The following is a 21,840-nucleotide window of genomic DNA, read 5'->3' as shown; positions in this document are numbered from 1 at the left end:
TAACATTTACACAGATAACAAGAATATACAAACCTGTAACAGTAGGATTAAGTCTTTGACCCTGCACCAATTGGACTGAATGGGTTTCCTATGACTTCAACGGTGTGAGATCCATGCTGCAAAAGAGAATTTTAGAAAGGATAAAACCCTCTTGCTTCAGAATATTAGAAAGGCTTTAACAATCAGAGATTAGGAAAATATTTTTCTGACAATGAATCTCATAACTTTTTGATGGATATTTATTTTCTGTTGTATTAATTTGGGCATAAATTTGTCTTCATCTTTCTTTTTAGGGGTAAACCTAAAAGCGCTGTCAAAATCTGCATCAATAAAATGTAAGTCAGTCACCAATAGAATGGATTCAGACAAGTTAATATTAAAGTACTGTTAGAAATAGTAACCAGTATATGTTGAGGAAAATTAAAATACGGGATTTCTTATTGTATCTAAGTACATTAACTCAAACTGAAAGCAAATAATTTCTAAGGAACTTTAATGTGCCTTGTATGCAATATATACAATGTATATTTTTGCAGTGGCTGTAGAAATTGCTCTTATTTTTAAGTGAATAGCAGAATTAATACTGCATATTCAGATGAAGCCTGCACAGATAATCAGAGCATATTTTAAAGCTAACCTCAGCAGTCTCACCTACCCTTTCACTGGAGAGTCAATAGTGTCATTATGCTAATAATTAGATATGCAAATATGGGTTTAACTCCAGAGAACTTTAAATTGTTTTTAGTTTAATATCCACTGTGAAATATTGTCTTAGTATTACTTCCAAGTGTCTTCAAATCTTACCTATAAAAAGAAAAGGATTATGAAATCATATTAAATGTCAACTAATTTTCTTTTGTTCTTTGGGATCTAGTGTTTTCTTGGCATGCCAAAATGTATATGAACAAACAACAGCAAAGCAGAAATTATTCCTTCTGAATTATTCTGAAAATTAATTTGAAAATAATTTTCTGACAGTTACTACTCCTAATATCAGAAGTATGGCACTCAGTATGAGTGAGAAGATGTGGATTTCTTTATGGAGAGAAAAAGAAAAGTTTTAATGCTGTAATATTTTTTTTAATGATGAAGCTCATATTAGAATATACTTTCATTTTGTAACATTTGTTTATAATGAATACATCCTACACATGCAAGCACGTTTGAGTATCTTCACTTTATATGTTCATTTGAAGTCAGCTACCAATAAACTGCGGCTGAATTATTCAGAGTAAAAAACATCGTGCAAAATCAAGAGTCTCCCTAAACATTGTAAGTAAGTTAGATAGAACAGAAGTTTTGAATTAAAAAGAACTTAGTCTTTAAATATTCTCAGTATTTCAGAAACATGATTTTTGCCTAGGAAGGTTGATGACTTAATCCATGAGTGAATTTTAAAAAAACTTTGAGATTGGGAAAATATATGTATATTTGTATTAGATGGCATACTCATAGTTGCCACACACAAGGTGATGTTTTATCAATAAAGAAAAAGAATTTATCTTTTGGTCACCAGCTGTTTCTTAGCAATGCAGGAAACTATTACTCTTTGAATTAACCATAAACAATTACATAAAGTGGCATAAACTGTTCTTTAGTTTTTTTCAGAAAAGGTGTAACAATTTCCCTTTCAAGCTTGGAGAGTAATTTCTAGTGCTACTTTTAACATTGTGACTGAAACCTAAGACTACAGAAGATTGCTGCTGGATATGACTGTTGCTATTAAATCATTTAAGCATCTTTGGTATTGTTACTGATGGTTCTGACCTCACACTCTTTAAAATTTATTGAACTTGGATCAATTCACATGAAATGTTTTTCTAAAAAAATACATCATTTTTCTATTATATTTAGGTAGACATAGTGAAGAAGACTTTATTTGGAATGCATTCTGGATATTAAAGGTGGTATTGGGAATCTCCTCTATTCACACCAGAAGTTTAAATGTTACTCATGTATCATGGAGAGGGTCCCTATGTCTACCTAAATATAATGGAGAATCTCCTCAGCAACTCTGCTGCTAATAAAAACTGGAAGGAGTGTGTGACACACCAGCAGGCTGTGCTGACACTCTGTGAGACCTGGACAGGCCAGAGAGCTGGTGGAGAGGAGGGGCCTGAGCCAGCACAGGGGGCCAACCTGCTGGAAAAGCTGAGGGAGCTCAGCCTGTTTAGCCTGGAGAGGATGGAGTGGAGACCTGACCAATACATGCAAATATCTTCAGGTCAGGTGCCAAGAGAATGGGTACAGGCTCTTTTCAGTGGTGCTCATTAACAGGATAAGAGGCAACAGGCACAAACTGAAATATGGAAAGTTCCAGCTGAATATGAGGAAGAACTTATTTACTCTGAAGGTGACAGAGCACTGAAACAGTGATAGGTGTTCCAGATAGGTGAGATGTCTTCTTCTCTAGAGAAATTCAAAGCCTGCCCAGATGTGAACCTGTGCAACCTGATCTACACCAATCCACTTCAGCAGGGGGATTGGCCTAGACGATCTACAGAATCCCTTCCAACCTCAAACCTTCTGAGACTCTGTGACTTCATTTTCTTTCACAATTTTGGTTGTGCTGAGCACAGTTTGACATCACCTGAGGTTTAGATTGATTACAAATTGAAAGTACCCAGTCAGGTTCTTATTCACAAAGTGACAGTCCAGAAGATCTCACAAATTCTGAGATTTTCTAGGTCTATTATTAAATCAAACAGAGTGTATTACTAAATCAAATCAAACATAGTCCAGAAGTCAATACTGGTCTTCACCCAAATGCCACTGTCCATTGCAAAAGTTCATAAGTAAATATTTTCAGCAGAATGATGGAGTAAGACCTCTGGAGTTCAAGACTTTTTTCTTGTTACTTCTATGTAGAATTGATTTTATTTTTGTTTTTAAACCACCAAAAAAGCCTTTCATCTCTTTATTAGGAAGAGAGAGTGTTTTCAGTGTTATGCTGTTTAAGAAAGACTGCCAAAGGATAGAAACCTAAAAAGCAAGACAGAACCTTTGAAGGACTCTGTCATTTTCTCATAAATTCTGCCTTGAGTGCAAGTGCAAAACAGAATCACCGAAAGAGCAGAGTGTTAATTCTCCATGCAAACTAGGGATTTTGACCTAAAGCCAGATTGGATCCTTGTGCTCCTTTTGGAAGGATGGCTGGGGGTAAAATCAAACGCAGCTAAGTTATATTCACATGCTAACAGAAGTTATAATGGTACAGAAATTATAGGGTAAAATGCAGCTGCTACTCCCTGGACAGAACACAGTTGGTATGCTCCATGATGATTCCCCAACAGTAAGTGCCTGCTAAGGGGGATGGAATGGAGGGTGGAGCACAGTGGAGACACCATGTCTTGTTCAGACTCTGTGGAAATTCTTTCAGGGAGGGGAACTCAGTGGTACTTTGCAGCTGAGAAACCACATAGCACCTGTCAAACAGTGGAGGGAGGAGAAGATGTCCTGCTGATGAGCCAAAAACTGTGATGAAATCTCTTTCCTTAGATGAACTTGGTTCATTATAGCCTAATTTTAAGATTAAGGCACAGATCCATCCCAAAGCTGCCTACCTCCAAGGTACAGCCATCCCTCACTGGGCACATGCAATATGGGGTTTTTTTAATGGTATCTTTAAAAGTGGAGCAAGACAATTTTACACCAATCAGTAACAATGGGAGGCAGGGCTAGAGTCACCCGAGCTCCACCTAAACATAAAGAGACAGTATAAAAATAGATCAAGAACAGAGGAAAAATTAGGGAAGACACCATCATTATTGCTGGGATCAGTCAACAGGCTGAACCTTCTATCTCCCTCATAGGGATGCTTGTTGGATTAGAACTGTACTCTGTACATGCTGAATGCTTGTGATGGGGATTTGAGATAGTCATTTGAACATGTTTTTGCAGTCAGATACTGTCTCTGACAATCCTTGAAGCTTAAACTGATCAGAAAATCGTATTAATAAAGAATGTTATGCTGTAAAGTGTTGGTGAGTCCTTCATGGGTGATGGCAGTCGCTGGCAGTAACAGTCTTGAGCCAAGTGTGAGAGCCACTGAGGGGTCGTAAGTGGGAAGACCTGCTGAGGGGCCTCCCTTGTGCCCCCCTTTGGTGGGTGTCCCTGAATAAATCAGTCAAAGTGCCCTCCAGTCCAGCAGCACTGCTCAGTGAAGGGTTCCCCTAAAGGGCACTGACAGACTGGTCAAGCACAAGGGTTTCCTTTCCTGGGGCACTGACAGACCAATTAAACACTAAGGGTCAAGGAAATTTCCTCACACTAAGGGCTGAGGAAATGTCCTCCTCTTCACACAGCAGCTCCTTCTCCGTAAAAGAAGAATTTAATTGTGCACTCTGGTACATTTCAGGGTGTCCAGTTTGTCAAATGATACATCAAGGTGGTGATCCATATTCTACTGCTGAAAAACATAAGTTCCCATCCTCATTTATACACAGGGTTATTTCTTTCGCTATGATATATTGGTTGTGAGTAAGAAAAGGAAAATAAAAAATAAATTTTTATAGCTTCATGCAAAAACATTCATGGATATGTATATGGATGCACCTACATGCAAATATGAATATTATAAATATAATATTTTCTGTCTTTTAAATTAAACTTTCTTCTGTGGTATTTAAAATTTGGGGAAGAAAAAGAAGTTGTGATTTCTATCTATTAAAAGTGAAGTGAACCTCTGAGTTTCCTTTCTTTTGCTTTAAAAATATATTTGCAACTTTCAGTCAGCTTTAGTCTTGACCAAAGTGTTTGACAGAGTTTTCAGCTAAATTTGTACTTGCTATAAAATGCTGGACTCACATCTACACTGAAGGTAGGTGTCATGTATTGTTTATTTGCTGTCTTGTAGATGAGACATTTGAAAATAGAAAATACACAGGCTCAACAAATCAGCCATGTTTTTCCACTATGAACTTTATCTTTGTCAGTGCAAACATAGATAAAAAAACATCAGAACTGGAATACAAATATTTCCTTACATTTGAGCTTCTGACTAAATTCTCAGGTTCTCAGTTCAAATAATCAACTTCCTGAGAAAGTTTTCCTGAAAATCTTTTTGATATCTTTTGAGACCACCTCTTTGAGTTTGTTATTTACCATTGTTTGTACCTTTTTAGAAATATAAGGTCAATTTCTGACTATTAGCAAGGTGTTTTATTGAATTCACTGTTGCATAAAATTTTATATATTTGATGTCTCTTTATTTTAGAATTGTCTGAAAGACAGAAAGTTTGCTGAAATTGAAAGCAAAGAACATGTTATTAGCTGAGCATGGATATTTTAATAGGGCTTTCAAGTCCTCATATATATTCAACTATTTATTTCCCAGAGGCTTTATTTTTAATTTATCTTTAATATGAATGTGCTTCATTATTTTAAATGCTAGCAAGTATAGAGGGACTCATAAGGAAAAAAAATATACTGTTGTCCCCATCACAAAATTAGCAAGTATTTTTTGTTGTCCTTATATATTTTCTTATATTCTCTACATGCAATAACTCAATGAGTAAAACATTTGATGCTGCTTTTAATGATGGGGCCAAAAGACCACATTTTTCTTTTTAACTGGTGAAGGATACAGTGTACAGTCCAACATTTAATACACAGCTCTCCTGATATTGCTGGATTTTGGAACATGTCCTAAGTGAGCTGTACATTCCTGATTCACTTGGGAAATCAGCCCCAAAACTACCTCACAAGACATGACCTCATCCTTATAATGAGCACCGGACAATTTGTTTCACTAATGGGTATAATGGCAAAAAGCCAAGGAGGTAGGGGAGAATCTTGTCTGTTATTTTTGTCAATCTAGGAATAATGTAAGCTTTGTACAACATACAAAGCATCACTTAGGAGCTGTGCCTAAACTGCTAAAGATGAACTCTGCTCTCTGCTATAGGCAGACAGCTCTCAGGGAGAACAGTGGGTATAGTCTATGCATGTCTGAATTTAAAATTCCTTCTAGACAGTATTGTTTTGTAGCGGCTTTTATTTTTCCAGTGGACTCTCTCTCAAATTCTTTCCCTTTCATCTGATTGAATGAGACAATTATCTTATTTTGTCAGTATACCAGTATCTTTACTTCAGTTTCTCAATCAAAACATTTCAATTGTGAGCCCCTTTAGTCAGTGAGCACTTTGGAGTAAGGGTTGTATTTCACTCTGCATTTAGTGCTCAGGAGTATATTGTTTTTTAGACCCATGGTATTCTAGATTTTAAGGAATACATGAAAACTTTATAAAGAAAACACATATTGAGTAAGAGCTGTGTACCTGCATCTGATTTACTTTGAACCCTTCACTTCACACTCTGGTAACCAGCATGGAGAAGGCACGGATTTTTCTCATTTTTATTTACTGACTAATGATATAAACAATTGCAGTTAATTGATGTGTTCTCAAAATACTGTGTAGTCTTAATTTTTGTAATGTCCTTCATAGCTATGGAACATAGATAAATGTAACATTGGAAAGCAAGAGATACAATTTTTATTGTTGAAATGAATTCACCTCAAAAACAATGGACCTTTAAAACTGAGAGACACTTTATGATTCATATTTCTGTTTGCAATGACCATTTGACACCCTTAGACCTTAGATTCACATAAACATTTCTTTTCAGAAATGAGACATTAAGACTAATCATGACATTTTATAAAAGTAATTGGCAATGATCTTAATGAGAAAGAAAATTGTTTTGACTTTAAAAACATAGAGTTATTTTCTTGTTTTTATAATGTTGTGTAAGTGACCTACGGATGTCAATGTTTCATCTATTCCTGAATGTGGACAATATACATTCATATATATGAATATATATATATTCCAACAAAGCAGCATTTAAAGAAAAAGATTTTTAATTGTATAGGATCAAAATAGAGAAAATAAATAAAAAAATGAAAGTACTGAAGTGTTCAAAATAATATATGATTCAGAGACAGCAAATAAAATAATTTCTTCTAATAACTAGATGAGACAGTTTATAGAACTGAAAGGCAGCCCCTTCCAAATGAATGGAAAGAAAATAAATATATACACAATGCACCATTAGCTTGAGATAATTGTTCCACAATTTTTCTTTTAGGTCAAGGCTCAATAGGATTCAGATCATCCTAATATATTCATGGATAACAAAAATAACTATGCTTACAATAGGAAAGTCACAAAGTCAAGGTGTCAAAACTATAAACTGTCATTAGACATGCAGGATGCAGAAAAGCTTCTTCTATGTCAGTCCACAATCACACATAAGTGTTTCTACTGTACATTCAATTTGTTATTGTCAGAAAAATACCACAGATGACTGGACTCAAAAGTTTCCCTTCTGGTCTGGACTAAGAATTGTTACAGAAGTGGTACCTCCTGATGAAAATGGTCTTAATTTTACTAAGAGTAATGAAAATACCCTATTCCTGTATTTTCATACAAATCATCGAATAATAAAATGGTTTGAGTTGAAAAAGACCTTAAAGATCATTTAGTATCAATCCCCATGCCATGGGCAGGATCATCTTTCCCAAAATCAGGTTACTCAGGGGCCTATTCTACCTGTCCTTGAATGCATCCAGGGGTGGAACATCCACAGCTTTTCTCACCAACTTGTCACCACCCTCACAGTAAAGGTTTTCTTCCTTGTATCTAATCTAAACCTACTCTCTTCTAGTTTAAAACCATCACTCCTTGTCCTATCACTACACACCCTAGTAAAAAGTCACTCTTCATCTTTCATGCAGACTCCCTTGAGGTACTGGAAGGCAATGCTAAGGTCATCCTAAATCCTTCTCTTTTCCAGGCTGAATGATCACAATTCTCTCAGCCTTCCCTCACAGGAGAGGTGCTTTATTCCACTGATCATCTTGGTGTTCTTTTGTTAGACTCATTCCAACAGGACCATGCCCTTCTTGTGCTGGGGACCCTGGAGCTGGATACAGCACTCCCGGTGGGGTCTCACCAGAGTGGAGGGGCAGAATTACATCCCTCAAATGGCTGACCATGCTTCTTATGATTCAGCCCAGGATACAATTGGCTTTTTGGGCTGCAAGTACACATTACTGGTGCATATTCTGCTCCTCCAAGTTCCTCTCTCAGGGCTACTCTTGATCTTTTCATCCCCCAGCGCCAAATCAGGTGCAGCACCTTCTCTTGGTCTTATTAGACCCCATGAGATTCCCATGAGCCCATTTGAGCTTATCATGGTGTCTCTAGATGACATCCTGTCCTTCAAGTGTGGTAATCACAATCACTCTCTTCAGCTTAGTGATATCTGCAATTTGCTGAGGGCGCACTCGACCCTTCATCTATGTCATTAATTAAGATAATAACACTGATCCCAGTACAACTCCTGAGGGACACCACTCAGCACTGATGTTCATCAGGATTCTTAGCTGTTGACCACTACCTTTAGGATGCGACCATACAACTAAATCCTTATCCACCTAAAATGAGTATTTCATGTCTAAAGTCCACAAAATGCCTTTCAGTCCTTCCACATGTATTTTGCTTTTGCTGAATGTCATGGTTTAGGAATGGCTCTGCCCAGTTTAGTGTCCCACCCCCCACCAAGACTATCCCAAATCAGATGCTGCTTATTTGCTCCATCCCTCCCTCTCCCCTCCCCTTCCCTTCTCTTTCTCACTTTGGGGATGGACTTGAAAACTGGAAGCCCAAAAGGCAATAAGTATGGGTTGAGATAAGAAACAATTTACTGGAAAGTGGAGTGAGTTAAAAAAATGAACAGTAACAGTATCAATAGCAAAAGTATAGAAAAAGAGAGTTCACATACAGAAGTGCTCACTGCAGACTCTGGGCAGCAATGCACAATTGTTCCCTATGACACCACGCCCTTCTTCCTTCTTCTCACTGCAATGATGACCTGAGGTGGTTTGAATAACAATCTAAACATTCCCACAGGGGTCCCAGCCCCTCCTGCTCACAGCTACTGAGAAAATTTAACTCTGTCCTGGCCAAAACTAGGCCACTGGATCATTCAATACAAGAACATTAAGAACATTCCATGATAAACCTCCTCTTTTTCTTGGAATTAAATTTTATTCATATTAAATGGGAACCTCTAAGGTTAAAATATGGCAGAGAAAGAAGGAAATCAAAATCTTTATAGTTCAGGAAGGGTGGACAGACTTTGTGTACTTCAGCATTAAGTTTTACCTTTTTTTTTCGTTTTCTCTTCTCATTCTCTAGTCCATGTGAGGTCAGGTCATGCCAGGCTGAAACTTCCAAAATACTCAGCCAATTAAGGTAATTCTGATGGTGTGTACTCATGGCAACTGTTAGTATAAGATACTGTGAAACTTGTGTAAGTCAGCATGCCAAAAAGTAATTGGTGGCAGTATTCCAGAAAGAATTAAATTCAGTGAATAGCTGTTAATAAGGTTTTTACTCAGGGGTATTTCTCTCTCATGCTCTGTGTTAGTAACCCTAACAACAGAACTCTCCCTCATGAATTAGTGAAATAGACTAGATAAAACAATGTAAATGGAACATATAAAAATTTCTATTAAATGATACAAAGCTTAAAGACTTTCCCTAATCCCCTCATCATTTATAATAGAGCATTTCACATACACATAGGATGCAGAGGTTTTGATGAATCATATAAGAAATACATATGTGTATGTTTGCACATGTATGTACATGCATGCCTGAAAGAAGAAGGTGGTTTTGTCTCCTATATCAGTCATAGAAATAGTCCACATAATGAGGAAGAAATCATGTACAAAATAGCAGTAGAGAATTACCAAAGACCCTATTCTTTAACTGCAACATGGGCAAAAGATCTCTTATTATAGACATATTATAGGGTATGGCATGTAGTTCCTGTGAAGAATATGTATTTTAGGAATTTTGCAAGTCCCCTGTAGATCAGAGGTCTCCTTTTCACCCTGAAGATTGCTTATTAGCATCTTAGCATTTGCAGCTATCCCTCAAATCCTCATCTCAACATCATAACCACCTAACAACAGTCCTAAACTTTCTTTGCTTCAATCAAACAAAAACGCATTGAAATCCCATATTTAAATAACTTCATTCATGAAAGTTTATGCTCTTCTGGCTCCATTAGTCATGAAGCACCCACAGACAGACTAAACTACTGCATACAGTAAGATCAACAATACTATAGATTTGGTTCAGGTTGCTCTGAAAAAAATCTGTTATGCTTACCATGGGTCCTCTGTAAACACATTTTTCTGTAAGGCTTGAGTCAGTTCCCAGTGAAACTGTGCCAAAAGATATCTGGGAGGAACATGTCAGCAAGTACTTAGAAGTAATCCTCACATCTTTCCTCCAGTAATTCATTTTGCAGTACCCTTTCCTTTCAAACTGGAGATGAAAAAATTGCCCCCTCTGCGCTGATGAGATTGATTTCTTTTACAGGAAGTGTTGTAACTAGTTTACGTAAAATGAAATGTGTGTCACAAAAAATAAACCACACAGTGTCACTGAATAAAGGAGCAAAGTGTTTCTTTATACTCACGGAAAGACTTATTTTTGAGTAGGACAGAAATATCAAAAGAATGTTTTCTGATGTGTTGTTTAACACATTCTTCTCTGTCTGGCAATGCAAATAGCACGTTGTGTTATAGCTAAATGATTTAAACTATTAAGGCTTACTCTAAGCTGGTCTAAACATATCAAGATATAGGCTATGCCATGAGTAATTTTCATATAGTTATTCATATTTTTCTTTTTGAAGGTGCTTTGAATTGCAAGAAGAGCTACATGGACCAGGAAATCTTTTCTAAAAGTTGAGAGAAATGGAGAAAACTGAGCAAAAAGTATCAACGAATTTACATGTGTATTATGCCAGTGCTTGTAAGATTTCTATGTCTGTGTATGTTTCTGACATGATATCTCCACTTACATGCATCAGCACTTATTTAAATAATTTCCTCTATAAATCTACATCACAAATACTACAAAACTTACCTAGCATGAATCACGGAGAAACGTGTCAACCTCTTCATTTTATTGAATCTTTCTGCTTAAAACAGAAACTTCAGATTTTCAAGAAAGTCAGAGAGGATTTCTGGTGTTCAATGACTAGGGATGTCAGTCGGTCCACTCTAAATGCCAAACTTGGGAAAGAAGAGAGAGATCTTTTTGAACTGTTGAGAGAAATGAAGAAAACTGAACAAACAGTGTTATCAAATTTACATGTGCATCCCTCTGTTTATGAAAGTACTATTTTACTCTAAGTATTGCATAAAATCAAGATGGCAGGGAAAAATAATTGTGTACTAAATTATGCTTTGTTTGTAACACTAACTTTGTTCTGATTTCCATTGAAGTGAACTTTTCCTGTCTTTCTGGAAAAAAAAAATATGAGGAAGAAGATGGATGCTACAGATTTACTTGAATTCACTTGAGCATCCTACTTATCTACAGAATGAGACTTCAGCTTGTCTCTTAAACTTGTACTATGGCAGCTGTTCCACTCTGTATGATCATGTAGTGCACTGCATCCTATTATTCAGTGATTAAGAATAGGATGTAAAAAACTCTTTATTTACTGGACCTTCTGATGTCTGGGCTAGAAAAATATTTGATTAATAGTAACAGCATGAACTTGAACGTGTATCTCACAAATTACAATCTTGATGACAAATCTAACTGCTCAAGCTTGTCTTTGCTGCATTTTGACTAAAATTTCTCCCTGAATATGCTCAAAAGGAAGGCAAACATATAATAAAATACTTGCTTACAACATTTCAAACAAAACTGCATGGTTCTGGGAAAAGATGTAATTCCAGTATGACTTTTTAATAGAGGACATTATTTTCAAGTTGTTTTGGTAAGGTCACTGAAATTCATCTTGTGTTAGTGATCTTTAAAAAACTTTGATGAAGTGCTAGAAGTATGCCACATATTCTAATAGCAAATAAAGGCTGGTTCCTGTCAAATGAAAGAATGTCAAAAATTGCAGGACCTCCATGCATGGAAATTTTCTCCATGTATTTGGGTGTCCTAATTTCTGTCAACTGAGTTCAAATAATTTTCAATAAAAAAGGAAATATTTTTATTGAATAATATCTGGTTTCTGGTTGGTACATGGGTCAGTATATACCTATGCTTTTTACTAGGGTTTTCTTACAAGCCTAACACCTATGAATAAGAATAATAAAAAAAATTCATATAGACCATATTAAAGAAACATTTAAGCCTTGAAGGAATTCAGTGATCTTTTTTATAGCCTAACTTGTAACAAGTGGAGTATGACACTGTGGGTTGACCTCAGTTTCTGGTTCTGTCTCTGGTTTCCTTGGAGACTTTCTGCAGGTCACTTCCTCACCCTTTATGAATCATAGAAAGGTTGGGGTTCAAAGGGACCTTAATGATCATCTCTTCTGGCATGTCTCAAGTGAAAGAACAAGACCAGATTGGATATTAGGACAAAAAAAAATAAAACCACTGAAAGAATGATTGGAATAAGTTGCCCAGGGGGCTGGTGGAGTTACTATCTCTGGAAATGTCCAAGTGACATCTGGATGTAATACTTAGGGATGTGGTTTGGGGGCTGCTATGTTCTTCCTGGATTGACAGTTTTACTGCATGACCTAGAAGATCTCTTCCAACCTTGATTATTCTGTGATCTATTTCCAAAATACTCTGTCATAGAATGGGCACCTTCCAATAAACCAGCTTGCTCAAAGCCACAGCCAATCTTGCCCCAGACACTTCCAGGGATGGGACATCCACAACTTCTCTGTGCCACCTGTACCAGTGCCTCACCATCCTCACAGTAATGAATTACTTCCTAAAATCTCATCTAAACCTCCTCTCATTTGGTTTAAAAACATTTTGCTTTGTCTTGTCACTGCATGCCCTTGTAAAATGTCACCCTCCACCTTCCTTGTAGTCTCCCTTCAGGTCCTGCAACACTGCTGTAAGGCCAGGGAGCCTTCTCCATGCTACACAGCCTCAGCTCTCTCAGCCTGTCTTCATAGGAGAGAAGGTTCAATCCTCCTCTGGTCATCTTGGACTCCTCTGGACTAACACAGGTCAGTGTTGGGGGCCACAGAGCTGGGTGCAGCACTCCAGATGAGGTCTCATGAGGGCAGAGCAGAAAGGCAGAATCACCTCCCTGGATCTGCTAGCCATGCCTCTTTTGATGCAGCCTGGACAGATTTGGCTTTTTGGTCTGCTAGTGCGCATTTCCAGGTCATTTTCAGCTTCATGTAAACCAACAGCCCAAGTCCTTCTCCTCAGGGCTGCTTTATACCCGGCCCCCTCCCCCAGTCTGTGTCTGTGCTTGGGATTGTCCTGGTCCAGGTTCAGGACCTTGCACCTGACCTTGGTGAACTTCATGTTCATGTTGTCATCAGTGGTACTAATTTGATGCATTTAATCATTCATTTCCTTGACTTTTGTTAATAGTATGCAAAAAACACAAACGTCAGAAGTTCTGAAACAAACCTTCACGATTTCTGCCACATTTTTTTGATTTTGTGTAAACCTTGTTGAATAATTCAGCTTCAGGCATGGCGCTTCCTGAAACCCTTCATTTTGGCAGACACATTTCTGGTGACTTAATAATTATCTGAAATATATCACTCAAGTCCATTCTGATTTGCTTCTCTGTAAGAATCCAAAATTCAGAAAGGAAAGAAGAAATTGTTCTGGGGATCATCTGACACAAACTAGGAACTACTGTAAGTCACCAAGAATAATTCTTTTAGTCAGATTTTTAAAAAAATAAAAATTATAGAAACAAGCTCTCTGAATATTGACAGAAGATCCAATGCTAAGTGCATATTAATTTTTGATTCCTTATTGCAAAGAAGTGAACAGAGTCCTGAAGAAAGACTGCCTGATGACTGAAGTGATTGATATTGGGTAACCCAGCTTGCATTTAGAAACTATTTTGCTTTATAAATTCCTTATATACTATCTTTTCTTATTTGAAATGTAGATATTCTCTGTTTAGTAACCTCATTTTACTTTATCAGCATTTGAGGAGCAATGCAATTCATCTGAAGACAACCCAACATCCTTCTCTGACTGTTTTAAAAGATGTTGATAATGAAGTTCAGTAACACGAAGATTTCACCTCATTCTTTTTCTTTCTATTTTTAAAATTTTCTTCTCTATTATATTTTATACTCAGTTAGTCTGATTCTGTCTTTCTTTAACCAATCTTGAAAATATATTTTAAATTTAATTAAGGGAAACTAAAACCAAAATGTGAACAGATCTCTATTTTCATGATATGTATTTTCCATTTTAAGAAAAAACATTTTGAAAAGAAGTTACTTTGTACAAATTCCCTTCTAGACAAATTTCATGCATCACTCACAATACCTTAAGATCCCTATTTTTAATCCTAATTTCAGGTAAAATGCAAGCATTCCTGCTTTAAAGCTTACAGACTACTATTAAAAGAAACAAGAGCTCCTGCCAACTCTTGGCCACTCTAAAAAAAAAATCATTATGGACGAAAATGAGCTGCTTTTTACTGCAAAATTTTCCATTTATACTAGCAGTTCTCTATGAGTAAGTGCTCATAAACTGTGTCCATGATGAGCAGTATGGTTTTCAGTCACAGAATGACAATTTGTATCAAATTTTGAGGGCCAGCAGATGGTGCTATTGTAGGTGGCTGTCTTGTTTGGTTTTGTTTAGTTGGGGTTTTTTCCTGACAAAATATGGCCATAAACTCTTAAAAACTGCACTTATTGTCAGTCAAGGCCTGGTGCTTTTCAAAAACTGTGGATGTTCTTTCTATATAAGGCTGTATATTCAGTGGTGTTGTTTTCTTAAAAATATGTGATGGATTTTAATCGTATAAGCAATCTGATATTATATGGTGCAGTATTTGCCTTGCTGGAATGGAGGGATAGTACTCAAGGAAAAGTCAGTAATGTGCTCCTGCAAAGACACAATACTCTGGTTCTATAAGGTCTAAATAAAGCAGCTTGAAATTACTGTAATTGGAAGTGTCTCATTAGACTCTCTTAGGTACAGAAATGTAAAAGGACTTTGCTTCCAAGCACATAGCATGTGTTTTCTCTAGACAAGCAAAACACAAGTGAAACATCTCAAGACAGGGATATCATTAAAGCAATGACAGTCTTTTGACAAATGCTGTAATTTATCACAGATACAAAGCTTTTTGTATTTGGAGCAGAAATTGGTCATCAGCTCCAGTAAAAAATAGGGAAGAAAAGGAAGAGAAAGTGGACAAAGACTAAAATTTAAAAACATAATAAAAGTTACAATAAAAAGATGTAGTGACTTTTCTTGATCAATACCAAGGAAAATATAAGCCTACCCCTTTGAATTTTATTTTTGGAACCATTGAACAGAGATCTGTAAGTGCCTCTGTAACCAGGCTGTTGGTATTCAGATACAGAACCTGTGGTACAAGACATTCAGTGAAAGAAGACAAGTATGAACTGCCTTTCTCTCAAAGGTATTACATGAGCTTTTTTATTTTCTGCAACATAAAACACAAAAATAAAAAAAAAGAAAGGAAAGAAAAGGAAGGAAAAGGAAAGAAAAGAGAAAAGAAAAAAGACAAAGAAAAGAAAAGAAAAGAAAAGAAAAGAAAAGAAAAGAAAAGAAAAGAAAAGGAAAAGAAAAGAAAAGAAAAGGAAAAGAAAAGAAAAGAAAAGAAAAGAAAAGAAAAGAAAAAAGAAAAGAAAAGAAAAGAAAAGAAAAGAAAAGAAAAGAAAAGAAAAGAAAAGAAAAGAAAAGAAAAGAAAAGAAAAGAAAAGAAAAAACTCTGTGTAATCCTGTTTAAACTCAAAATCTCTGGCACCCCACTCAGTTTTCTGTCTGTGCATTTCCTTTTTTTTTTTTTTTTGTTAGAGAACAATGTGTAAACCAGAACTAACCATTTATGAAAATGATGGGCAAAGACAACAATGGAAAGCAATACACTTATTTTCAATATCCCAAAAAAGTTTTTTTACCCAAGTCAACCAATATGGTAAATAAGATAAAGTACTAATAATTTTAATTGAGGATAATATTTGGAAATTCATATGCAGTCTTAAAATCAGATTAACTTCCCAATTTATTTTACTCAGCTCACTGAACAAATGCTAAATAATGACAGATTTTGGGCCAAGAAGATCTGGCTTAGGTCTGAGCTTTTCAATCCAGTGGAAACATGCTTAATATCCAGTCCCATGTATTTCATAATTCCAATACAGTTACCTGTGTCTGTGTGAATTCTGTGAAAGTAGAAAAGTTCTGCTGTTTCATGACTGCAGACAGATAATTCCCTACCTCAGATTTCTGCCTCTCCTCATTGCTACTTCAGCACTTACCACACACATTCAGAGCAGCCTTGGTTTCAGGCATACAACAAGAAATGAGTGATGCAGCTGGCAACACACCCCTGGTTTTTCAAGCTTTGATTGTACTCTAGGGAATATGAAACACAGGCTCTTCACAACCTTTTTTCTAGACAGTTGATTGTGCCAAAGGAGGATGGAGGAATCAGAGGACAGTATGAAATGGCCATATAATTAGAGAAGAAAAGAAGTCTTGAATAAATGTTTCTCTTTTACATTTGGTTTGGATTAGTTTGGGGAATTTTTTGTTGTTCTGAGAGTAATAATCTTCCTAGAAAAAAACAATCATAAAGGAAGGCAGCACAGTTAGGGATTAAGCATATCAAAATGGGACCATGAGGTAGTAAGGAGCAAGGGTCCTTCAGTGTAATGCAGGAAGCAAGGTGTCTCACTATTCACTTTCAAAGGCTGTTGTCCAGTCATATGTTGTCTTGTCTCCTAATGACAGCTTTGTAAATCTCAGAAGTAATTTTGAAAAATTTTAATTGTTAAAGTAATTCAGGGTATTCCAGAGTTGTAAAGTGAGTGATATCTAACACAGATCTGCAGTGTGTCATGATCACATTATAGGGACTAGAAATAGGGACCGAACAAAAAATTAGACTCTGCTTTTCTGGACACTGCTGAACATCCTTGAACTGAGAACAAGCCCAGGGAGAAGTGCGTTGAATCTTCTAACACAATGCTGTAGATCAGATGTAAATACATTATCAGAAGGGATACTTAGATGATTCTCTCCACTTCAAAAAACCTGTTATTTTTGCAGATGTCCCCAAGAATTACACATAGGCAGTGTCTACTGTCCAGGCCTTTATCTACATCAACAAGTTTTGCCACCTTACACTTCCTACCCAATCACTACATGGTGCAAATCTGACTATTATGCTCATGTTCTTGCTTGCTTGTTTCCAACAAAAAAAGCATTTTCTGGATCCTGAGGTTTTGGGAGGTTTTAAATCCACAGTCCCTAACAGCTCTTCTCAGTATATCTGTAGTGTGGCACCTGTGCAGAATGAGCTTTCTTTAGGAAAGACCGTGTGGTAGCCTAGATCTCAAGAAGGCCAATACACTTGGCATTTCTATGTGTTGCAGTCTTTAGAGGGGTGCCTTGTCAGGCAGATGATAGCTGGACACAGAGAGAGTGATCATTAATAAGAGCATTTATTAGAGTCAGCTGTCAAGCTGTTGGACTATGATATGCTTTAAAAAAATCACTAAGTGGTGTGTTATGGGGAAAAATATTTTTGTTTGTGCCTGAATGATAAACATTAGTCATATATGCAATATTGTTGGCAGTTCTCTGAGAGGAAAGCCTGGATAATATTTTAACACATAATACTACACACTGCATGCATTTTGTATCCTTAACATTTTTATTGCATGCAAAAAAGAAAAGACATTAAACTCAATCATTCCATGAAAAACAAATATAGAATTATGCCACACCTGTTAGTCAGAAATAGAAATATTTGAAAAATCTTTCATTAACATACTAAAAGACCTTAGAAAAGCAATGAAGGGATTTATCATGGTGCTAAAAAAAGTGTGTTGATAATTTAAAATTCTTAAAAATATTGAACGATACTTTCCTGGAATAAAAAAAACCCAAATAACAACAACAACAACAACAACAACAACAACAACAAAACAAAAACAACCAGTGTGAGGCATAGAATCACAGAATAGTTTGAATTGGAAGCAACATTTCAAAATTACGAGTTAGTCCAACTGCCCTGCAATGAGCAGCAACATCTGCATCTAGATCAGGTTTCTCTAACTTTGAATGTTCCCAGGGACTGGGAATGTACCTTTTCCTTGGGCTTTATCCCTATGCTTATGGAAGCTCTAGCCCTCAAGGATTTGCCATGCTTCATTTTATTCACCACATGTTCAGAATGACTTTTTAAAGACATGGGTTACATGGGTTGCATGGTTTACAGTCCTAGAACACCTGCACAGCAGCACAAAGAGTGAACACTGCTAGTGGTGCATTGGAAGTCTCAGCTTGTTGGGCCAATTTATGCAATTATATGCATACTTTTGAAGGCTCATGGTGTTCTGGGGCACTGTCCCCACTCCTTCAGGGTCTGCTCCCTCTTCCACAGGTCTTCTGTTTTCTCTCCAGTGCTGGATCCTCTCTGTTCCTCATGGCTCACACAAAGTTTTCATTTGCACTTCCTGATCTGAGTCAGTCTTTGGATGCTGTGAAGGGTTTCTGACAAAGACACTGATCAAGAAAGGTAACATGACTGTTCAAGGGGACAAAATAATGATGAAATCCATCTACACTTCTATTTCCCCTCCATACATTGTCCCCTATAAAGATCCTTTAACTGATATGTAGAAGAACAAAGTATTTTTCTTCCTTTTATTTTAAGTGCAGAGATTTTCTCCTGTGTGGCTATTTTAGTTCCCAGCCACAGGGAATGGTGTTTAAGAGGAGTTTAAAGCTATAGTGAACAATTTAAGGAACTTAATACATATAATGTGGTTAAAGCTGCAATTTTTATTCCTGAGAGTGTTAAGACTTTTTATTGTCCCTCTACTACCTAATTGCACACAGAAAGGATCTCCATGGATTTCACTACATGTTGGCCCTGAAAAGTATCTTGGGAAAAAGATCTACATGCATTTTTATTTTAAAAAATGACAGCATCTACTAAAATGTCCAGGATGTCTGTCTATAGACCAACAGACACCCTGCCATAAGACTTGAGTGTGTTTCTGCTGCTTAACAGCACACTCCAGAAAAGCAACCCTCTTTTCCTGCCCTTGCCTCTGTGCCAACTATGTTACTTTCAACTCTTTCTCAGCATGTTCATGAATGGTCTATCTGGGACCAATGCATATTTTAATATATTTATTTTTAGAAGAAGCACAAGATTGGTCATCAAAGCACAGATATTCAATTAGGCAAATATTAATTTGCTCTTGTGTTTTTGTTCTTAGTGGCGAGGCACAGCTTTGCTAGCAGGGATGCAGCTGGCTTATTACTGTTTGCAGTATCAACATTTAACAGCGACTCCAAAGTTTTCTGGAGCTGTATGCAAAGCATACCTCTAAATATTATATAAAATAATAAAGAGTAAATAGAAATAACATAAATAGGAGAGATTGGTAAATTATTCATTTGAGAGTCCTCAGAGTCCATCTGCCCTTGCAAAACCATGAAATATTGGTCTGCAACTGAACACAACCTATCTGGCAAGAAATTCTGGCATCATTCACCATCCATCATCAAATCCAGTGTCTTTCTTATGATCACTTTTTTGCAGTTTCTTTCAATTCTGTACACAATGGCTGGACCACTTCAGTTTTTCTTCCTTTCACTCCTTCTTTATATGCTGCTCTTCCTTGTTCAGAACATGGCACACAGATCAGAAGTCCAGGTGACTCTGAACTTCTGTGTCATACAAGTCTCTTTTGAAAGGTTGAGTCCTCAAAGCAGTTCCATATTTACTTTTCTCAGCCCTCACCTTATAGAATGTTTGGCCTATTTCTTTACCTTTACTGTTTATTAATTATTTGCTTCTCAGCTTTACTATAATCTTAGTGTATTAATCATTTCTTACAGTGGCTACTGTGGCTGCAATTGCCTTATGATTAATCCTACCACCCAATAAAGTCTTTCTTGGGTTTGGTAGAAGCAGAAGGACAAGTTTGGTTTGTTTTTCTTAGTCAATGGCATGTGCACATAGGACATGATAATGTACAAGTAAACAAGGTATTGTTTCCATAACATAGAAGATGAAGGATATAGGAAAACTGAGAATAAAACTCAAGATCACTGTGACCTTTAGGCAGTCTGGGCAGAAGTAGACCCCGAGTAGTTACAAAAAGAGCAATTTTTGGGTTGTTGTTAGAGCAGCAGAAACCAACACAGACAGTGTTGCAACAATGCTTGATTTGTCCTTGTTGCATGTCATCCTTGTGCATGACAGAGGCAATTTATTTTATAACTGAAAGACTTGGTTGCACCTACCTGGGTTGCATTATGTGAAGTCACATTCAAGGCTACAACAACAAAAGTCAAGTCAAGTTCTGACAAAAATCTTGAGGCATAAAGGAGGGATACAACAGACATAGTCACAATACCTGCAATATGTGCCCTTAGAACTGTGATTCATGACATGACAAAGAGCAGCCTCCCAGACTGGGGGAGGTCTCACTCCCCATGAAGTCATTCTCAAAAATTGCATTGAAGATGAATTGGACCCTACAGGTAAGAGGCCTTTGTAAGTGTTAAAAATCAGAGGCGCCCCTTCAGCAGTCTCCCACTGTGTGCAGTTGTTTCCTTTCTTTTCTTAATGGTCCAGAAGTACTCCTGAATAGCATTCACTGAAAAGCACCAGGAGGGATTAAAAAAAAAAAAAAAAAAAGTGAAACTACAGCAATTCTCCAAACCTTGTTTATTGAATGTCAAGCTGAGAGCAGTTATTGACCCAGGGGGATTACAGTTTATTCAGGGTGCCAAGTAATTATAGAAGTGACATTAGATCATCATTTACACTCACAGTATAGTCATGAATGACAATGTCATCTAAAACAAGGACAAATGAGAAAGAGCCCACAGCTGACAATATTCCCGAGAAGCATTGCACAAGGTGTAAGTAAATGAGGGTTGTCTGGTCTAGTAGCTGCTCGTTTCCATTGGAAATTACCACCTGCTGTTCTCAGTGGCAGTTAACACTAATATGAGAATCCCTGAGCCAAAGCAATAAACTAACAGCAAATGTTGTTTTCTGTTTTCTGTCTTTTCACTTAGGTAACAGATAGAGGAAATTACAGAAGAGACCTCTTAAGCAGAAAGCTTTGATACTCAGCAAATGTACTCTTTTATTGGTAAATTCTGTAATAGAGTTTTGCAAAACTTGCAGTACTTGCCTAAATTCATATGAGTTATTCATTTACAAGTCAGGTGGCAGTCGCCTTTGCATGTTTTCCACCCAGTGCTTTCCAGATTAAATTCCAAAATATGCAAATTCATCTGCTAGAAATACGAGAACTTTTCAAATCAGAAATACTCTACTGGTCTCTGGCATCAGTATAATCTCATTGCCTTATACAGATCTGCAAGCCAAACTGAATATCCAACCCAGGAACATTCAGCAAAAAAATATCTTTCTAAAATTGTTAATGTCACGATAACCAGTGGGGCTTTTGATGTAGCATACCAGCTTTGCAACCAGGAAAGCTGAAGGAAATTCTTGGAGGTCATAAGGATGTAGTCTTCCACTTTGTGAGATGAGGGTATTTTGCAGAAATATTGCCAAGAACTCAACCCTAGCAGCTGAAAGACAAGTGAATATAGGAGAGAGGCCTATAGGAACATGCACAGTAACCCTCTCTCTGCAGCTTGGACAGAAAAAGCTCTATTTAGCAGCACAGCCAATTTTGCAAGGAAGAGAAAATAAAAAAGCACTCTGCCTGCTTTAAGATCAAAGGATATCAAGAAAAAATTTACACTGAGTTAATTTTTCAGCTTCCTTTTTTTTTTTTCTTTACCCAATCTAAAAAGA

The 21,840-nt window shown here is 36.8% G+C and overlaps 2 long non-coding RNA genes across 3 annotated transcripts in view; one reads left to right on the top strand and one right to left on the bottom strand.

The window, feature by feature from the left end:
• The window catches only part of LOC139603146 (uncharacterized), a 217,887-nt gene that overhangs the window by 186,547 nt on the left and 9,500 nt on the right, over nucleotides 1–21,840 (top strand). The window contains exons 9-10 of one of the 2 annotated variants that reach the window (XR_011683590.1): nucleotides 10,717–10,835; nucleotides 12,880–13,021. This is a non-coding gene — a long non-coding RNA (uncharacterized lncRNA). The remainder of the gene's footprint in view (nucleotides 1–10,716; nucleotides 10,836–12,879; nucleotides 13,022–21,840) is intronic. The other variant, XR_011683591.1, reaches the window with a different exon arrangement.
• The window catches only part of LOC139603156 (uncharacterized), a 66,815-nt gene that overhangs the window by 39,806 nt on the left and 5,169 nt on the right, over nucleotides 1–21,840 (bottom strand). Inside the window, exons 2-3 of the long non-coding RNA XR_011683592.1 lie at nucleotides 10,950–11,098; nucleotides 34–116 (exon numbers count right to left, since the gene is read on the bottom strand). This is a non-coding gene — a long non-coding RNA (uncharacterized lncRNA). The remainder of the gene's footprint in view (nucleotides 1–33; nucleotides 117–10,949; nucleotides 11,099–21,840) is intronic.

This window comes from Agelaius tricolor, unplaced genomic scaffold, assembly GCF_023055355.1.
Source record: "Agelaius tricolor isolate 1412-34295 unplaced genomic scaffold, bAgeTri1.0.p SCAF_2, whole genome shotgun sequence".
Taxonomy (NCBI): domain Eukaryota; kingdom Metazoa; phylum Chordata; class Aves; order Passeriformes; family Icteridae; genus Agelaius; species Agelaius tricolor.
The sequence above is the reverse complement of the archived record's forward strand: the minus strand, read 5'-3'. Positions and strand labels throughout refer to the sequence as shown.